We start from the raw sequence: 16,249 nt of genomic DNA, 5'->3' as shown, positions 1-16,249 counted from the left end.
TCCACTGTGCTACATAGCTGTGTAAGGATGTGAGAATGGTTCAAACATTAGGGAGGGAAATAGTTTAATTAATCTTACAAATAACTAAAAGATATGAGATCATATAATTAGATGCAAAAAAAGTTTTCCATAAAATACAGTACTCATTTAGGTCAAAATGCTAAAAATCTTAGTTATAGAATGATCATACTTTAATATAATCAAAAGCAGTTATCTAAAAACAGTTAGCCATATCTATAACGGAGAAATAGTAGAAGTTTATACAATAAATCCAGGAATGAAGCAAGGATATTCTCTGTCTCCATTATTATTTAACATAATTCAATTCAATAAATATTTATTAAACATATATTAAAATACAAAGCATTATCCTAGGAACTAGAGAAACAAATATAAAAATCTGTGAAAATTTGTGACAATCTGTGCCTATAGAAACTGAGTTAAAGGGATTCAAATCAATATATAATTAAATACAGAGTCTACACTTTGCAAAATATTTGAGAGGAGGAAGAACTAACATCTGGGATGGAGAGGGATCAGAAAGTAAATTGAGATGAAAAAAAATTTTTTTAATCTGTGCGCAAGGTGGTATATTTACTTTATTTTAAGTTAACTTTTTAGACTAACAAACATTTATCCAGAGGTATGCTGGTAAATATTTAATACCTGGTTCTCTGAGAATAAATATATGTATAACACACTTTTAAGTTTAATATGCATTATTAACATTTTCTCTATTGCATTCTTAAGTCTAAATAAACAACAAAATGGTAAATCAAGCCTTGATTTTTAGAATTTCCCAATTTTCAGAGGGTAAATGCACAGACTGAAAATTTAACAATTGGTTCTGATAAGCCCAAGATCCCAGATAAGTTGATTCCAAAATACTCTTGCATTTATTTCTCTCTCCCACCTACTCTCAATTGGATAAAAAGAAAAAAAAAACAAAAATATTCTTTTAACAAATATGCATTTTCAAGCAAAACAGATTTTGTCATATATAAAAGTGTATGGTAGGGGCAGCTAGGTAACACAATGGATAGAGCATCAGTCCTGAAATCAGGAGGACCTGAGGACCTGACCTCAGACATACTTCCTAGTTGTGTGACCCTGGGCTTAACCCCACTTAACTTAACCCCAATTTCCTCAGCCAAAAAAAAAGTGTATAATATGTGTCATACTGCATCTTGAGTTCATCATCCCTCTCAGGATGTGTGTAGTGTACTTCATTGTCACTTCTCTGAAATTTTGGTTGGTTATTACAATGATTTTAAGAATTCTTAAGTTTTTCAAGATTGTTTATATTTATTATGTTGTCATAGTATAAGTTTTTATCCTGTTTTGCTCACTTCACTTTGTATTAGTTTACACAAGTCTTTCAAAGTTTTTCTGAACCTATCCTTTTAATTATTTCTTTTTTTAAAAAATTTATTTGTTTTTAATTCTTGTATTTTAAAAATTTTAAGTTCCAAATCTTCTCCCTCCAGCCTATTCCTCTATAACCCACTAAAAGGCAAGCAATATGATATCAATTATAAATTATGTATAATTATACAAATGAAATCATGGAAAACATTTCCATTTTAGCTATATTGCACACAAAAAAAAGAAAGCAAGTAAAATAAAGTGACAAAACTACAGTTTGCACCCAGAATTCATCAGTTCTCTCTCTTTGGAGATTGTTAACCTTTTTTCATCATGAATCTTTTGAATTTTCCCCCATCATTATACAGATTAGAGTGGCTAAGTCTTCACATTTGATCATCATTACAATATTGCTGTTACTGTGTACAATGATTTGGTTTTGCTCAATTCACATTAATCTTAGCACACTTTTTCTGAAACCATCTCCCTTGTTACTTCTTATAGTACGATAGCACTTCTTCACAATCATATGCCACAACATATTCAGCCATTCCCAATTGATAATTGTTGTAGTTCAGTCATTTTAGTCATCTGTCTCTTTGTGACTCTATTTGAGGTTTTCTTTCAGCAAAAGATATTTTAGTGGTTTGCCATTTGCTTCTCTAGATCATTTTACAGATGAGGAAACTGAGGCAAACAGGATTAAGTGACTTGGCCACAGTCACACAGCTATTAAGTGTCATGTCAAATTTGAACTCAAGATGAGTCTTCCTGAAATGACCAGCAGGATGAATACAGAGAGGTTTGGAGAGACTTACATGAACTGATGCTAAGTGAAATGAGCAGAACCAAGAGATCATTATATACATCAACAATGATACTGTATGAAGATGTAATCTGATGGAAGTGGATTTCTTTGACAAAGAGACCTAATTCAGTTTCAATTGATCAATGATGGACAGAAGCAGCTACACTCAAAGAAAAAACACTGGGAAATGAATGTAAACTGTTTGCATTTTTGTTTTTCTTCCCAGGTTATTTTTACCTTCTGAATCCAATTCTCCCCATGCAACAAGAAAACTGTTTGGATCTGCACACATACATTGTATCTAGGATATACTAGGACGTATTTAACATATATAGGACTGCTTGCCATCTAGGGGAGGGGGGGAGGGGGGAGGGAAAAATCGGAACAGAAGTGAGTGCAAGGGATAATGTTGTAAAAAAAAATTACCCAGGCATGGATTCTGTCAATAAAAAGTTACTATAATAATAATAATAATAAATGTAGCCTCACAAAAAAAAAAAAAAAAAAAAAAAAAAAAAAAAAGAATGGGAATCAAAAAAATCTCAGGAAAAAAAAAAAAAAAGATGAGTCTTCCTGACTTCAGGCCTGGTGCTTTATCCACTGCGCCACCTAGCTGCATGATTGATGGGCATCCTCTCAATTTTCAATTCTTTGCCACCACAAAAAGAGCTGCTATGAACAATCCTTTTCCTTTTCATTTGATTTCTTTTGCCTGATTCAAGTGTAGCCAAAATTAGTGTGGTATTATTGGGTTAAAAGGTAGGCATAGTTCCAAATTATTCTCTAGATTGATTGGACCAGCTCACAATTCATTCATCAATTTTTCATTAGATTACCTTTTGTTTTCCCTCATCTCTTCCAGCATTTATCACTTCTGATAGGTGTGAAGTGATAACTTAGAGTTATTTTAATTTTCATTTCTCCAAAAAATAGTGATTTAGAACATTTTTGTATATAGAACAACTTTGATTTCTAAAAATTGCCTGTTCATATCCCTCGACAATTTATCAATTGGATAATGGCTTTTTAAAAAAATAAATAAATTTGACTCCGCAACTATTTGAGAAAGGAGGCTTTGGGAGGATTCTGGGAAGATGGAGAAATAGGTTGGTAAATTTCAAGCTCTCCAGATTTCCCCCCCAAGCAGAACAAGTTTGTACTTTCAGGGTGAACATAGATGGTGAAAAATCAAGAAGATTTGGGGCAGAATAGGGGTTCTCCAGACACAACCTGAGAAAATCTGAAGAAAGACCCCAGACCAGGGATTAACCATTGTGAAGTACAAATACCTCCAGATTAGCTCTTCAAAAATATCAAGTGGGGACCCCTAGCTGGAATCTCAGCAGGAACCACAAAAACTTTCACCGCCAAGACCATTTGGGGAGTAGGGGTCTGAGTGCCTGAGTGAATCTTGACTGATTGGTAACACCAGACTCAGCTGTACTGCAAAGACACAGTCTAGGCTAAAAGGAAGTAGCCTACCCATTGAATGCACAGGGTATGGGGCAGAGATACTGTTGGCTTCAGGTACTTACAGGAGAGTAGAGTTCTTGAGTTGGCGTTCCAGGTCAGAAGGAAAGCTTGAGCACTATCCCCCAATTAAAGGTGCTTATACTAATATCTCTTATTTTATTTATTTAAGGTTTTTTTTTTTCCTGAGGCAATTGGGGTTAAGTGACTTACCCAGGGTCACACAGCTAAGAAGTGTTAAGTGTCTGAGGGCAGATTTGAATTCAGGTCCTCCTGACTTCAGGGCTGGTGCTCTATCCACTGCACTACCTAGTTGCCCCAATACCTCTTATTTTTAAAAAATGAATTGACAAAGAAGAAAGAACCTCTACTATAGAAACTTACTATGGAAACAGGGAAGATCAGGGTTCATCTTCAGAGGAACATACTGAAGTAAAAAAAAAAACTTCTATTTCAAAGAGTAACTTGAAGAAAAACTAACTAAATAAAAATCAACAAAGAGAAACAAGAAAATTATAAAAAAAGTTTAGCAATTGGAACTGGAGATAGAGTCTCAAAGATGAAATTAATTCTTTGAAAATTAGAATTGGGCAAAGAGAAGCCAGTGAAGCTATGAGAGACCAAGAAGAAAATAGAACAGAATCTGAAATATCTTATAAGAAAAAGGATAGATCTGAAGGACAGATCAAAAAGAAAAAATTAAGAATAGTTGGACTGCCTGAAAGTTGTGACCCCCCAAAAAGAACCTTGACGCAATTATGTAAAAAAATAACCCAAGAAAATTGTCCTGGAGTGAAAGAACATGAGGGGAAAGTAGAAATAAGAAAAATCCACAAATCACTACCTCAATAAGATCCTTTGTAAAAAAAAAAAAAAATATATATATATATATATATATATATATATAGAAATGTTACTGCCAAATTTCCAAACCTCCAGATCAAAGAGAAAATTATACAAGAAACAAGAAAAAAGCAATTTAAATATTCAATTAGACGTATACAGGACTTATTAGTAGCCACAATAAAAGACCATAGATCCTGCAATCATATCTACCAACAATCAAAAGAACCAGGCCTGTGGCCAAAAATATTATATCTAGCAAAATTATCTACAATATTGAATGAGAAAAGAGACTTTTATCAAAGAAACTTGCGTTAATTTTTTTTATAACATTTCTTCAACCTGAGATGAAAACTCCATAAGGTAGAAGTAAATGAAGAAAGGTTTCATGAACTGCTGAGGGAGGAGATGAATTGGTGTATACAGATGGTGTATACAGAGAACAGGATGTCGACTGATCTGACTGAAATTTATGTATATTAGAGATAGTAATGTGAAATAGCTTTGGAAAGAAAGAATGGAACCAGATTTCAAAGGACTTTGGGGCTGATGCTCTAACTTACACTTTAACTTACACTGTAAATCTGCCTCACACAGGGAAAAGGGGCAGACGAAATTGTGCCTGGAGGATACTTCCTTGGATTTCCTCCCCCAAGTTAGCCTGATTAAGTATCAGATAATTAGAATCAGACTATCAACCAGAATGGTAGGAGTTGAGCTGAATGAAGCCTTTATAGAAACTACAATGTTTTATATCTGGAAGTGTAAAACCATATATTTAGATATAAAATTGTCATCAGTAATTGGGTAGTTTGAAAGAAAGACAGGGGTAGAGCTGAGTGTTATGTGATTCTAAAAAGCAAAACTTGCAGGAAAAGGCAAAAAAAAGGTGATTATGTTTTATTTTAAATTATTTTTATGAGTAATTATGTTTTTTTAAAGAGTACGTTATATGAATAAGGTGTGAGAGCAAGAAGTGTCATTAGAATTGGATTTAGGAATGAGAAGTCTGATAGTTCTAGAATCCAACTCATATGTGTATATTTTATATATATATATATATGTATATATATATACATACACATACATACATACACACATACATGTATAAAAGCCTTCTAAATTTGTAAAGAAATGAGGGAGGGAATAGGATAGTAAAGAGTATAGAAAGGTGTGTAGATTAATGGAAATGGAATAAAGTGCATAGTTTAACAGGAATGATATAAAGAGGGAGGGTAAAGGTCAAGGTAGAGGATAAGGACGGGATCTTTGAGGGGAGCTAGATTAAGTAATAATTCTACTTTGGCTATGAGTAAACCAGAGGAGTCAGTAAGGTTAGGAAATAGATACAAAGAAACATAATAACAATGATCAGTAGTAGAATTTACTAGAGAAAATAGGGGTAATAGTCATTGATTTCAGACAAAGTTAAAACTAAAATAGGTTTAATCAAAAAAGAAAAATAAGGAAATTACACTATATACTAGCCATATTGATCAATATTGTTTTAGATTATTTGAAATAACTAAATGGCAAAAGGTTAGAATTTTGCTGTGGTGTAGGAAATGATGAGTTGGTGGATTTAGAAAAATATGGAAAGCCTTAGACTTATAAAGGATGATATTCACATTCAAACAGAGGAAAAACAAGCATAGTACAGCCTTTCCTATATAGAGGTATATGAATGTACATGTATATATGTGTGTGAGTATAACTCTCTCTATATAAGTGTGTATGTGTATATATAAATATATTTCTACTTAATTGTATCTTCTTGGAGGAGGTACAAGGGTGGGGAGGAAAGGGAGGAAAAGGAATAAAGTAAAAAGTGCACAGCAGAGAACAAAAGAAAATCTACAAGGAAGCAAAGATAGACAGCTCTGAACACAATGTGTAGGATTTATTAATATAGACTTTCTTGAAATAGAAATTTATTGTCTCACATTTTGAATCCTCTCATGTTCTACTGGGCACATGGAAATTTTTTTTTTATTTTTCTAATTTGTTTGTTTTTCTATTTTAAAATTTAAATATCAAGACAATTTACTCTTCTGAAAAAGGGCAATGTCTCCCTGCAATATCTCTCTTGTTGTCAATGAATTTTCAGGTCTCATTTTGAGTAGTTCATTAGTCACATTTTCTAGTTCTTCTGCTCAATGATATATAATACATCTTGTTCATGTAGCTTGAATTCATCAAGGATAGCCAGATACTTCCTTACTATTCTCACACTTATTTGAGGATCAGTTTCCCATTGCCAATCTTGTTCTGTCCTCTCCAGTTCATAGTTCATTCTCACTGGCACAGACAACAAACAAAATAAGAATTGAAAGATAAATAATTGTAGAGCTATTCAGTGTTTATCACTGTACTGAACCAATGAAAATGGTAGTATTATCTAAATTGATATACATATTTGGCTCAATAACAATCAAATTACTCAATTTTATAGAACTAGAGAAACAGAAGGTCTACACTTCAAAAAAAAAAAAAAAAAGAAAAAATTATCACACTACAAATTGCATAACCAAGCAGTAATTATTAAAACTATTGATAGGATTATAGCCATAGGAATTTCACATCTTATTAAAGAGACATTTCATTACCACAACAGTCTTCATCCATGGACAGTAAAATCTTTTGTAATAGATTCAAGGCAATGCTAGGATACATTCTTATATAAGGATTTGGGGTGTTTTTCATATTTTTCACTTATAGGACAAAATCATATTCTATTATATAGTTATACCATTATTCAGTCATTCTCCAATTGGTGAACATGTGGGTTGTTTCTAGGTTCCTTATACTTTCTGATTCCATTCTTTTAAAAAAAAAATACCCTCTGACTCCCATGTTTCTTATTGCCAATTACCACCTACGGCCCTATCTTACCTTCCAGGTCATTACTCTTGGCATGGTACACACTCTGCAAATAAACATCACTTTGTATACTTTTCTTTTCAGTACAAACTTTAACATAAATATTGGCATATCTCAAAGTTACCCTTTGAAAAAAAACAACTTTTGTCACTGTTGCCAGAAAGGGACTAATCTTAACCCACATGCTTCTTTAGGAGAGAAAAGAGGTTCTGCTTACCCAAGATATATTGTAAACACACATATGGTTTTCTGAGATTAAAGCGATTATTGTGGCAATTTAGGATAAGGTCACTGCAACAAATAATTATTATATTTAGGTAAGGAAAATTGATTGTTGAAATTGTAAGCAGTATATGATAATCATTTCTGAGAGATTGTTAGGAATGATCTTAATCAATCTGACAAGCACTTGAAGATAATATTACCACCTATCTCCCTAATACTTTGTTGAAAGGCATGGAAAATTCCTCGTTTACCAGTGACTAGATTTACTTCCAAAGTATTTGTCAATTGAGTGTCATGAAGTATGATCTCTGGGTGTGGGAGTGGGTGATAAAACTCTTTGTTTGGAACCCTTTCCGGGACTATAAAAATGAGCTATAGGTCAACCTTCCCTTCATGTGCCTTCTTATCCTTGAATTTCCAAACTATAGTACAGGGGGAAGTTAGGAAAGGGATTTCCCCATATCCTTTAGGAGCGGAAAAATTATGATTTCAGAGAAGCACATGGCAACATGTGCTGACCCAAGTGGGGCTGAGGTTACTGAACCTCAAATTACTGGTCTCCTGCTATTTTGTTTTCTTTTCAAAGAAATCAATAAACATCTTTAAATCTCTATTACATGCCAGGAACTATATGAGATACAAGGGATATAAACAGAAAAAATGTAATTGTTTCTTCCCTCAAGAAGTTTATATTTTATGCTGTGAAACAACATGTCCATATATAAATATACACAAACTATATACAAAATAATTACAATTGTAGCATATATAGACTTTGAACATACTCTCCATTTGTACTAGTAGTCTAGGAGCAGCCCTAAGAAATTAGGATGCAGCTTTTCTAGTGTTACAGCTCACAAATCATGAAGGTGCTTCCTCCATTGATTATTAGTTGAAAACAATTAGCTAGATTTAATTAGCTTTTCCAATAGGGTATACACCAAAGTGGCATAATAAGAACAACTCTTTAAAAAATGCACAGAGGAAAGCAGAAGGAAAGCCTGAGAAAAACATGGATAGAAGAGCCTTAAAAGTTTAAAATCTATATAAATAAATTAAAAGGATATAGGATACTTCACCTCTCAGACCTGTGGAGGAGGAAGGAATTTATGACCAAAGAAGAACTAGAGATCATTATTGATTACAAAATAGAAAATCATGATTATATTAAATTGAAAAGTTTTTGTACAAACAAAATTAATATGGACAAGATTAGAAGGAAAACAATAAAATGGGAAAACATTTTTATAGTCAAAAGTTCTGATAAAAACCTCATTTCAAAAATATATAGAGAATATACTCTAATTTATAAGAAATCTAGCCATTCTCCAATTGATAAATGGTCAAAGGATATGAACAGACAATTCTCAGATGAAGAAATTGAAACTATTTCTAGCCATATGAAAAAATGCTCCAAGTTATTATTAATCAGAGAAATGCAAATTAAGACAACTCTGAGATACCACTACACACTTGTCAGATTAGCTAGAATGACAGGGAAAGATAATGCATAATGTTGGAGGGGATGTGGGAAACCTGGGAAATTGATACATTATTGGTGGAATTGTGAATACATCCAGCCATTCTGGAGAGCGATTTGGAACTATGCCCAAAAAGTTATCAAACTGTGCATACCCTTTGATCCAGCAATGTTATCACTGGGCTTATATCCCAAAGAGATTTTAAAGAAAGGAAAGGGACCTGTATGTGCAAGAATGTTTGTGGCAGCCCTCTTTGTAGTGGCCAGAAACTGGAAACTGAGTGGATGCCCATCAATTGAAGAATGGTTGGGAAAATTGTGGTATATGAACATTATGGAATATTATTGTTCTGTAAGAAATGACCAGCAGGATGATTTCAGAAAGGCTTGGAGAAACTTGAACTGATGTTGAGTGAAATGAGCAAGACCAGGAGATCATTATATACTTCAACACTGTATGATGATCAATTCTGATGGATGTGGCCCTCTTCAACAATGAGATGAAACAAATCAGTTCCAATAGAACAGTAATGAATTGAACCAACTATGAAAGAACTCAGGGAAATGAGTGTGAACTACTACATAGAATTCCCAATCTCTCTATTTTTGTCCACTTGCATTTTTTATTTCCTTCACAGGTTAATGGTATACTATTTCAAAGTCTGATTCTTCTTGTGCAGCAAAATAACTGTATGGACATGTATACATATATTGTATTCAACATATATTTTAACATATTTAACATGTATTGGTCTACTTGCCATCTGGGGGAGAAAATGGGGGGAAGGAGGGGAAAAATTAGAACAAAAGGTTTTGCAATTGTCATTGCTGTAAAATTACCCATGCATAAATCTTGTAAATAAAAAGCTATTAAAAAAAGAGTTTAAAATCTATTCTATACTTTCCTTAAAAGGAAAGTCAAGTTGTATGTAATACTTTCATTTACAATCTTTTTCCTATTCTACTGTGTATGTGGAAAATGTAATTTCATTTAGTATTTAAATCCAGAAAAAAATAAATGTAAAAAAAATTAGTTATGTATGGTAGACATCATGAACAAAAGCACCCAGAGAGGAGAGAAACACACACACACACACACACACTCACACAGAGGATGGAGATTATCCAAGAGAGAAGCTACCCATAAAATAGATGGCCTAACAACAATACTATAAAAACAAATAACTTTGAAAGACTTAAGAACTCTGAAAAATGCAATGATCAACCATGATTCCAGAAGACTCTTGATGAAGCATGTTACTCATTGCCAGAAAGAGAGATAAATGGACTCATATTAAAGAATAAGATACACTTTTGGATTTGGCCAAAGTAGAAGTCTATTTTGATTTACAATGCATATTTGTAACAAAGGTTTTCTTTTTTTCTTTTTTCTTTTTTTTTCAATGGAGGGAGAAGTTGAGTGGGAGAAAAAGGTTAAGGATACAGTTGTCATAAAATAAAGAAAAAGGAAAGAGGGTCATCTGAGCACTTAAACAGGAAGGCCAGAAGAGATAACAAATAGTACAACTTTGATATATGTATTTTCATCCCATCAAAATTAAGATAAAGTAAAAATACAAAAACGTAAAATTAAGTAAAACACTAAATTTCCACAGTTTCCAATTCCACGTTTTTTCCCTATTATTTTTATATGAGAATTTTCATTTTATTTGGTGGTTAAAATACGGTTTAAAAAATATCTTTTAAAAAACATGTTGCCTTAACTTTCTTTTTTTTTACATTTTCCCCAAATATCTTTATTTATTTTGTTAAAAATTTCTCCATTGCATATAAATTTTAAAACATTTTTTAAAAGAATTTTAAGTTCTAAATTCTCTCCCTCCCTCTACTCCCTCTCTCTTTCTTGAGAAGGCAAGCAATTTGTTATGTATTATATATACAAAATGTCATTTTTCAAAATAAAAACACAGACCACTTCCCCCCCCCCCCAAAAAAAAAAAAACAAACAAGGAAAGTTTAAAAAAAAGTTTGCTTCAGTCTGCATTCAGATTCCATCAGCTTTTTCTCTGGAGATGGATAGCATTGTTCATTATAAATCTTTCAGAATTGTCTGGGATCAGTATTGATCAGAATAGCTAAGTCATTGACAGTTGTTCATTATACAATTTTGCTGTTACTATATACAATATACTCCTGGTTCTGCTCATTTCACTTTGCATCATAATGTTCATATAAGTCTTTTAAGAGTTTTCTGAAACAATTTTGCTTGTCATTTCTTTTTTTTGTTTTTCTTTTCTTTCTTTTTGATGAGGCCAATTTAGTTAAGTGACTTTAATAGGGTCACACAGCTAGTGTTAAGTGTCTGAAGCTGGATTTGAATTCAGGTCCCTCTGACTTCAGGGCTGGTGTTCTATCCACTATGCCATCTAACTGCCTCCCGCTTGTCATTTCTTACAACACAGTGGTATTCCATCACAATCATATGCCAGCTCAGAAAGTGGTGCCCTGCATATTTTCTAGTTATGTTTGGAGGAAATTGATAAAAGATCACCTCATTGCTTTCCAGCATTTTACCATTTTAGCTCTACCACTTCTATTTTCAGCATAAACTTTGGAAAGATCTAGAGTATAGCCCTGCAAAAGATAGGTGGTTAGGTGAAACTTGAAGCCAGAAAGAAAACAAATAAATGATTTTAGATAGTTAGATGGATAGATAGATAGCCAGCCAGGAACCCAACCAGAGCATCTTACATTTGGGTACTGGGCTAAACACTAGTAATTTATAAAAGCAAAAAGGAAGATAATCTCTACCTTCAAGCTTTTATTCTAATAAAAGAAGACAACAGATAAAAAGGTACTGAAAATTCAGAGTTATTGTTTTAAGCATTTCCTCAAATAGAAGCTTCATTGAAGAATTCAACAACTGGAAGAAGGTCCCACAGGAAAAACAAAAACTTCTTCCAAGATGAGAAGGCAGCTTAGGCAAAAATTTAAAAAGAACGGAGATGGGAAAGGAAAGAACATGATTACCTTAAATACTTGGGAGGTTATGGAAAGGAATTCACAAGTTAAACAAAGGACTTGCTTGGTTTCTCATTTCATATGGTAGACATATTTCATTTGCAGTTAAACCCTTAGAGTTGATTATTTTGAAAGTACAAATTTTATCTTAATTATTTTATCAAGTATGTAGTTATATCTCCCAGCTTTATGTCATTTCAAATGAGAGAAAAAGAGTCAAAGTAAAACAAAGGATGAGAAAGACGGAGAGATTCAAGCAATGGGACAGGAACATAGTGACAGAAGTAGACAATGACAGAGACAGGTATAGACAAAATCAGAAGTTTAGTAAACTGAGAAAATATATTGTTTTGCTCATGAAAGACATAGACACAGGAACACTTAAGATTCTCTTTTTTATGGCATCGATTTCAGTAATATGTCCTAAGGTGTTTATCTATCTATCTATCTATCTATCTATGATGGAATATAGCTGCTTGATAAATATATTTTATTATTAATTGTATTCTAGATATTATATATCATTTATTTACTTGTTGATTCTCTGAGAAAAACACTTAATAATGTAATCCTGTATGTTTATCTACTTTATGGGAAAATAAAATCTATTATATATCAAAAAAAAAAAAAAAAAAAGAAAGTGGTGCCCTGAAGATTTTGTCTTCTGAGCCAATAAAATCTCAAAGATAATCTCAATTCCTTTAAGGGAAAATTAGCCCAACTTGCAAGCAGGGAGAAGGTTAGAATATTACTCCCACCAAAAAAAAATTATATACAATCAGAAGATGTTAATAAAAATGTTAATGTCACCTTAAAAAAAAAAACACAACCACAAACATATGCCACAATTTGGTCAGCCCTCATTGATGGGCATGCTCTCAATTTCTAACTCTTTGCCACCACAAAGTTACTCTAAAATTTTTTGTACAAATAACTCCTTTTCCCATTTTTTTTTAGATCTTAGGAGTACAGATCTAGTAATGGTATTGCTAGGTCCAAAACTATGCACATATTTACACATATTTCTAAATTGCTTTCCAGAATAGTTGGAGTAGTTCACAACTCCAGCAAAAGTGCATTAATATCCCATTTTTTTCCACATCCCCTCAACATTTGTCATTTTCTGTTTCTGTCATAGTAGCCAATCTAATAGGTGTATGCTGGCATCTCGGAGTTGTTTTAATTTCCATTTCTCTAATTAATAGTGATTTAGATGTTTTTATATGACTACAGATAGCTTTGAGGTCTAAGTTGTCTCTACACAAATGTGTAATAAGGAGAAAAATTTGACCTTATACACATCACTGAGATTTGCGATAGAATCCATGACTAGAATATGACTTGAGAATATTTTATTTAAAAGAGACAAGATAATTAAGCGGGGGTGTGTGAATGAAGTAGAACAGCATTAAATATTTCGTATATATCTATGTATGCATACATAGATATATACATATATATTCATGTGAGAGGGGAGAAAGTAGAAAGCATTTGTGTGAAGATGAAGAGATACATAAAAAGAACTAATATTGCCACAGATTATTGCATTGAAATTTAGTAATTAATAGTACTAATATTACTACAGATCACCTGGATAGGCAGAGTAAGTAGATGAAGAATTTTGGAAGTAGATCAGAAACCTTGCATGACTGCAAGGTCATGGTGGTAATAATTGTGTAATAGTGTGGTAATAGGAGACTGATTCTCTAGATATTTACTGGAGCTGTTCCAAATAAAAATTTTGTTGTTTTGATGGCATAAGAATTCATAAAGTGAACTTCATTTGTGATTCAAATTCTCTTAATCAAAGAGGAACTTCTTGCTGAAGTAGAAATGATGGGAACCAGGAAGAGAGCAACTGATGAAATTTTGTTACTATGCTGTAACTGATGAAATTTAGAATTTGCAATATAGAAGCAAACTGGATGTAATCCTATATATTCAACTTAAATTTTTATTTTATTTTTAAAAGTTTTATTCATTCATTCATTTAAAAATATTGTAATCACTTCCTGACCACCCACCCCCCTTTCCCTGATCTATGGGGGGGGAGGGGCGGAAGGAGGGGGAAAGCAGCTAAGTAGAAACAAAAAACACAGAATATGTGTAATTACTGGATTCACACTCTGCTACTTCTCTATCAAAGGGAACAAGATCTGTTTCCTCATCTATTTTAAAGGACCTAGATTAGTCTTTTCAATGAAGAGTTCAGCTACATTTTAGTGTTTTCCCCCCTAATCACAATCTGCTTATTTCATTCTGCATTGTTCATACACATCTTCTCATGTTTTTACAAATCTCTTGTGTATGTTTTTTCTGTTTTATATTTTTATGTCACAATTATTTCAAAATATGTACACTTCTGCTACCATAAAAATCAACAATCAACAGGCATTTATTGTCTCCTAGTGCTATATTTAAGGATTTTAATTTTATATTTTTTGCCTAGACCTGTGATTTTGTCAGACATAATAATGAAATGTTTCCTGTACACATGAAGCTTATATTCTTTCAGGGGAGACAACATGCATAAATACAAGTATATGTATACATATATATACATATTTACATATTCACAAATAGAACATATATATTCAGGGGCCAAGACACTAGCAGTTTAGGGAATCAGAAAAGGTCTAGATAGACGGTATTTTAGTTGGATTTGAAGGAATGGAAGGATAACCATGAAAGATGGAGAAAAGATATTTGGATTGAGAGGTATGGGAAACCTGTATAAAGATAGGAGATGCAATATCATCTGTGAGGAACAGTAACAGGACTCGTTTGACTGGTACACAGAGCATAGTAAAGGCAGTTATTTTATATATATAAAATAAACCTGGAAAGGTAGGTTGTTTGTCCTTTGTTCTTGAAGAGGACCAATAACACCAGGAAGGTGATGTTTTGACTCGCAAGTGATTCCAATTTAAATGACTTCACTCACTTCTTCAGTCAACAGAGTCCAGCTGCAAGACATAGGTCCAGACAACTGGTGATGGCCCCAGAAAGGTGTGTTGAAGAGTCTGGCATGCATAGTAGTTTTCTCTGTCTTTTGGGAGTACATGTTCAGTGGTAAGATTTCTAGGTGAAATTACATAAACAATTTTGGAATTATGGAAGAATGTGTATTAGTGAACCTGACTTTCCAATAAATTTTTTATTTGTTGCTGATGCGTATGAGGTAAAAATTCAAGTGTCAGTACAAGTCCTGTGAGTACCAATCACACTGTTACAGTTTTAGTTAACTCTTTTTGTATGTAATACTAGGTGGGGAATTTAAGTGTTTCTTGGGACATGTCAAAACACATCAATATAATTTTTTTTAAAATAGTGTAAGAAACACTAAAAAGCTCAGAAAAAGTGGAGGCTAGGAAGTACTGCCAAAGATAACGATAAGGATTTGTCAGTAAGTTCTATTGAGGAAAAAACAGGCCAGATATTTGGGATTGAGGGGATGATAATCATAGAAGATGGAGAAAAGATAGAATGACTCAATTCTTACATCTATTTTCTCTGCCAAAAAGTATCACCTTTGAACTGGAAAGGATAGGAGAAAAATGGATAAAAGGGGGAAGAAATAAAAGGTAAGCTTGGAGACCACTAGTGGACATTTAGCTGCTTTGATGAGTTCAAGTTATCAGACATATTTCAGGGCACTCCAATAATTGGCACAAGCAATTACTAAACTACATTTCCATTTATCTTTGGAAGATCACTAACAAAAAGTGACACGGGACTGGATAATACAAATGTACCAATCTTCTAAAATCTACAAACTATAGGCCATTGAGCTTTACTTTGACTATTAGAAAACTTCTAGAACCCACTATTTAAAGGGATTATTAATGAATATTAAGAGAGGAGAGTTCTTCGGGATAAATTTATAGTCTTCAAGGGTCTGAGGGATCATCACAAGGATAAAGCCTTGTTCTTTCTGGCCAGAAGGCCGACCTGAAGAAGATGGGGAAAGGCGCAAAAGCAAGGGATTATGGTTCCGAGGAAAAAGACGCTCGGAGTTGGTGGGATGGAAGACGGAAAGAAGGTAGATTGCTACTTTACATCTAGGAAGGAAAAACTTTCTAACAATGTAAGGGCTACCACTCGGCCCTGGACTGGCTTTATCGGCAATGAGAGGATCAGGAGTGATAACACTCGGAAAGCGAAGGCAAGAGCGCAGGGGGAGCCTCGGGAGGAGG

This window comes from Sarcophilus harrisii, chromosome 5 (assembly GCF_902635505.1).
Source record: "Sarcophilus harrisii chromosome 5, mSarHar1.11, whole genome shotgun sequence".
Classification (NCBI taxonomy): Eukaryota; Metazoa; Chordata; class Mammalia; order Dasyuromorphia; family Dasyuridae; genus Sarcophilus; species Sarcophilus harrisii.
This window is presented reverse-complemented; position numbering follows the sequence as displayed.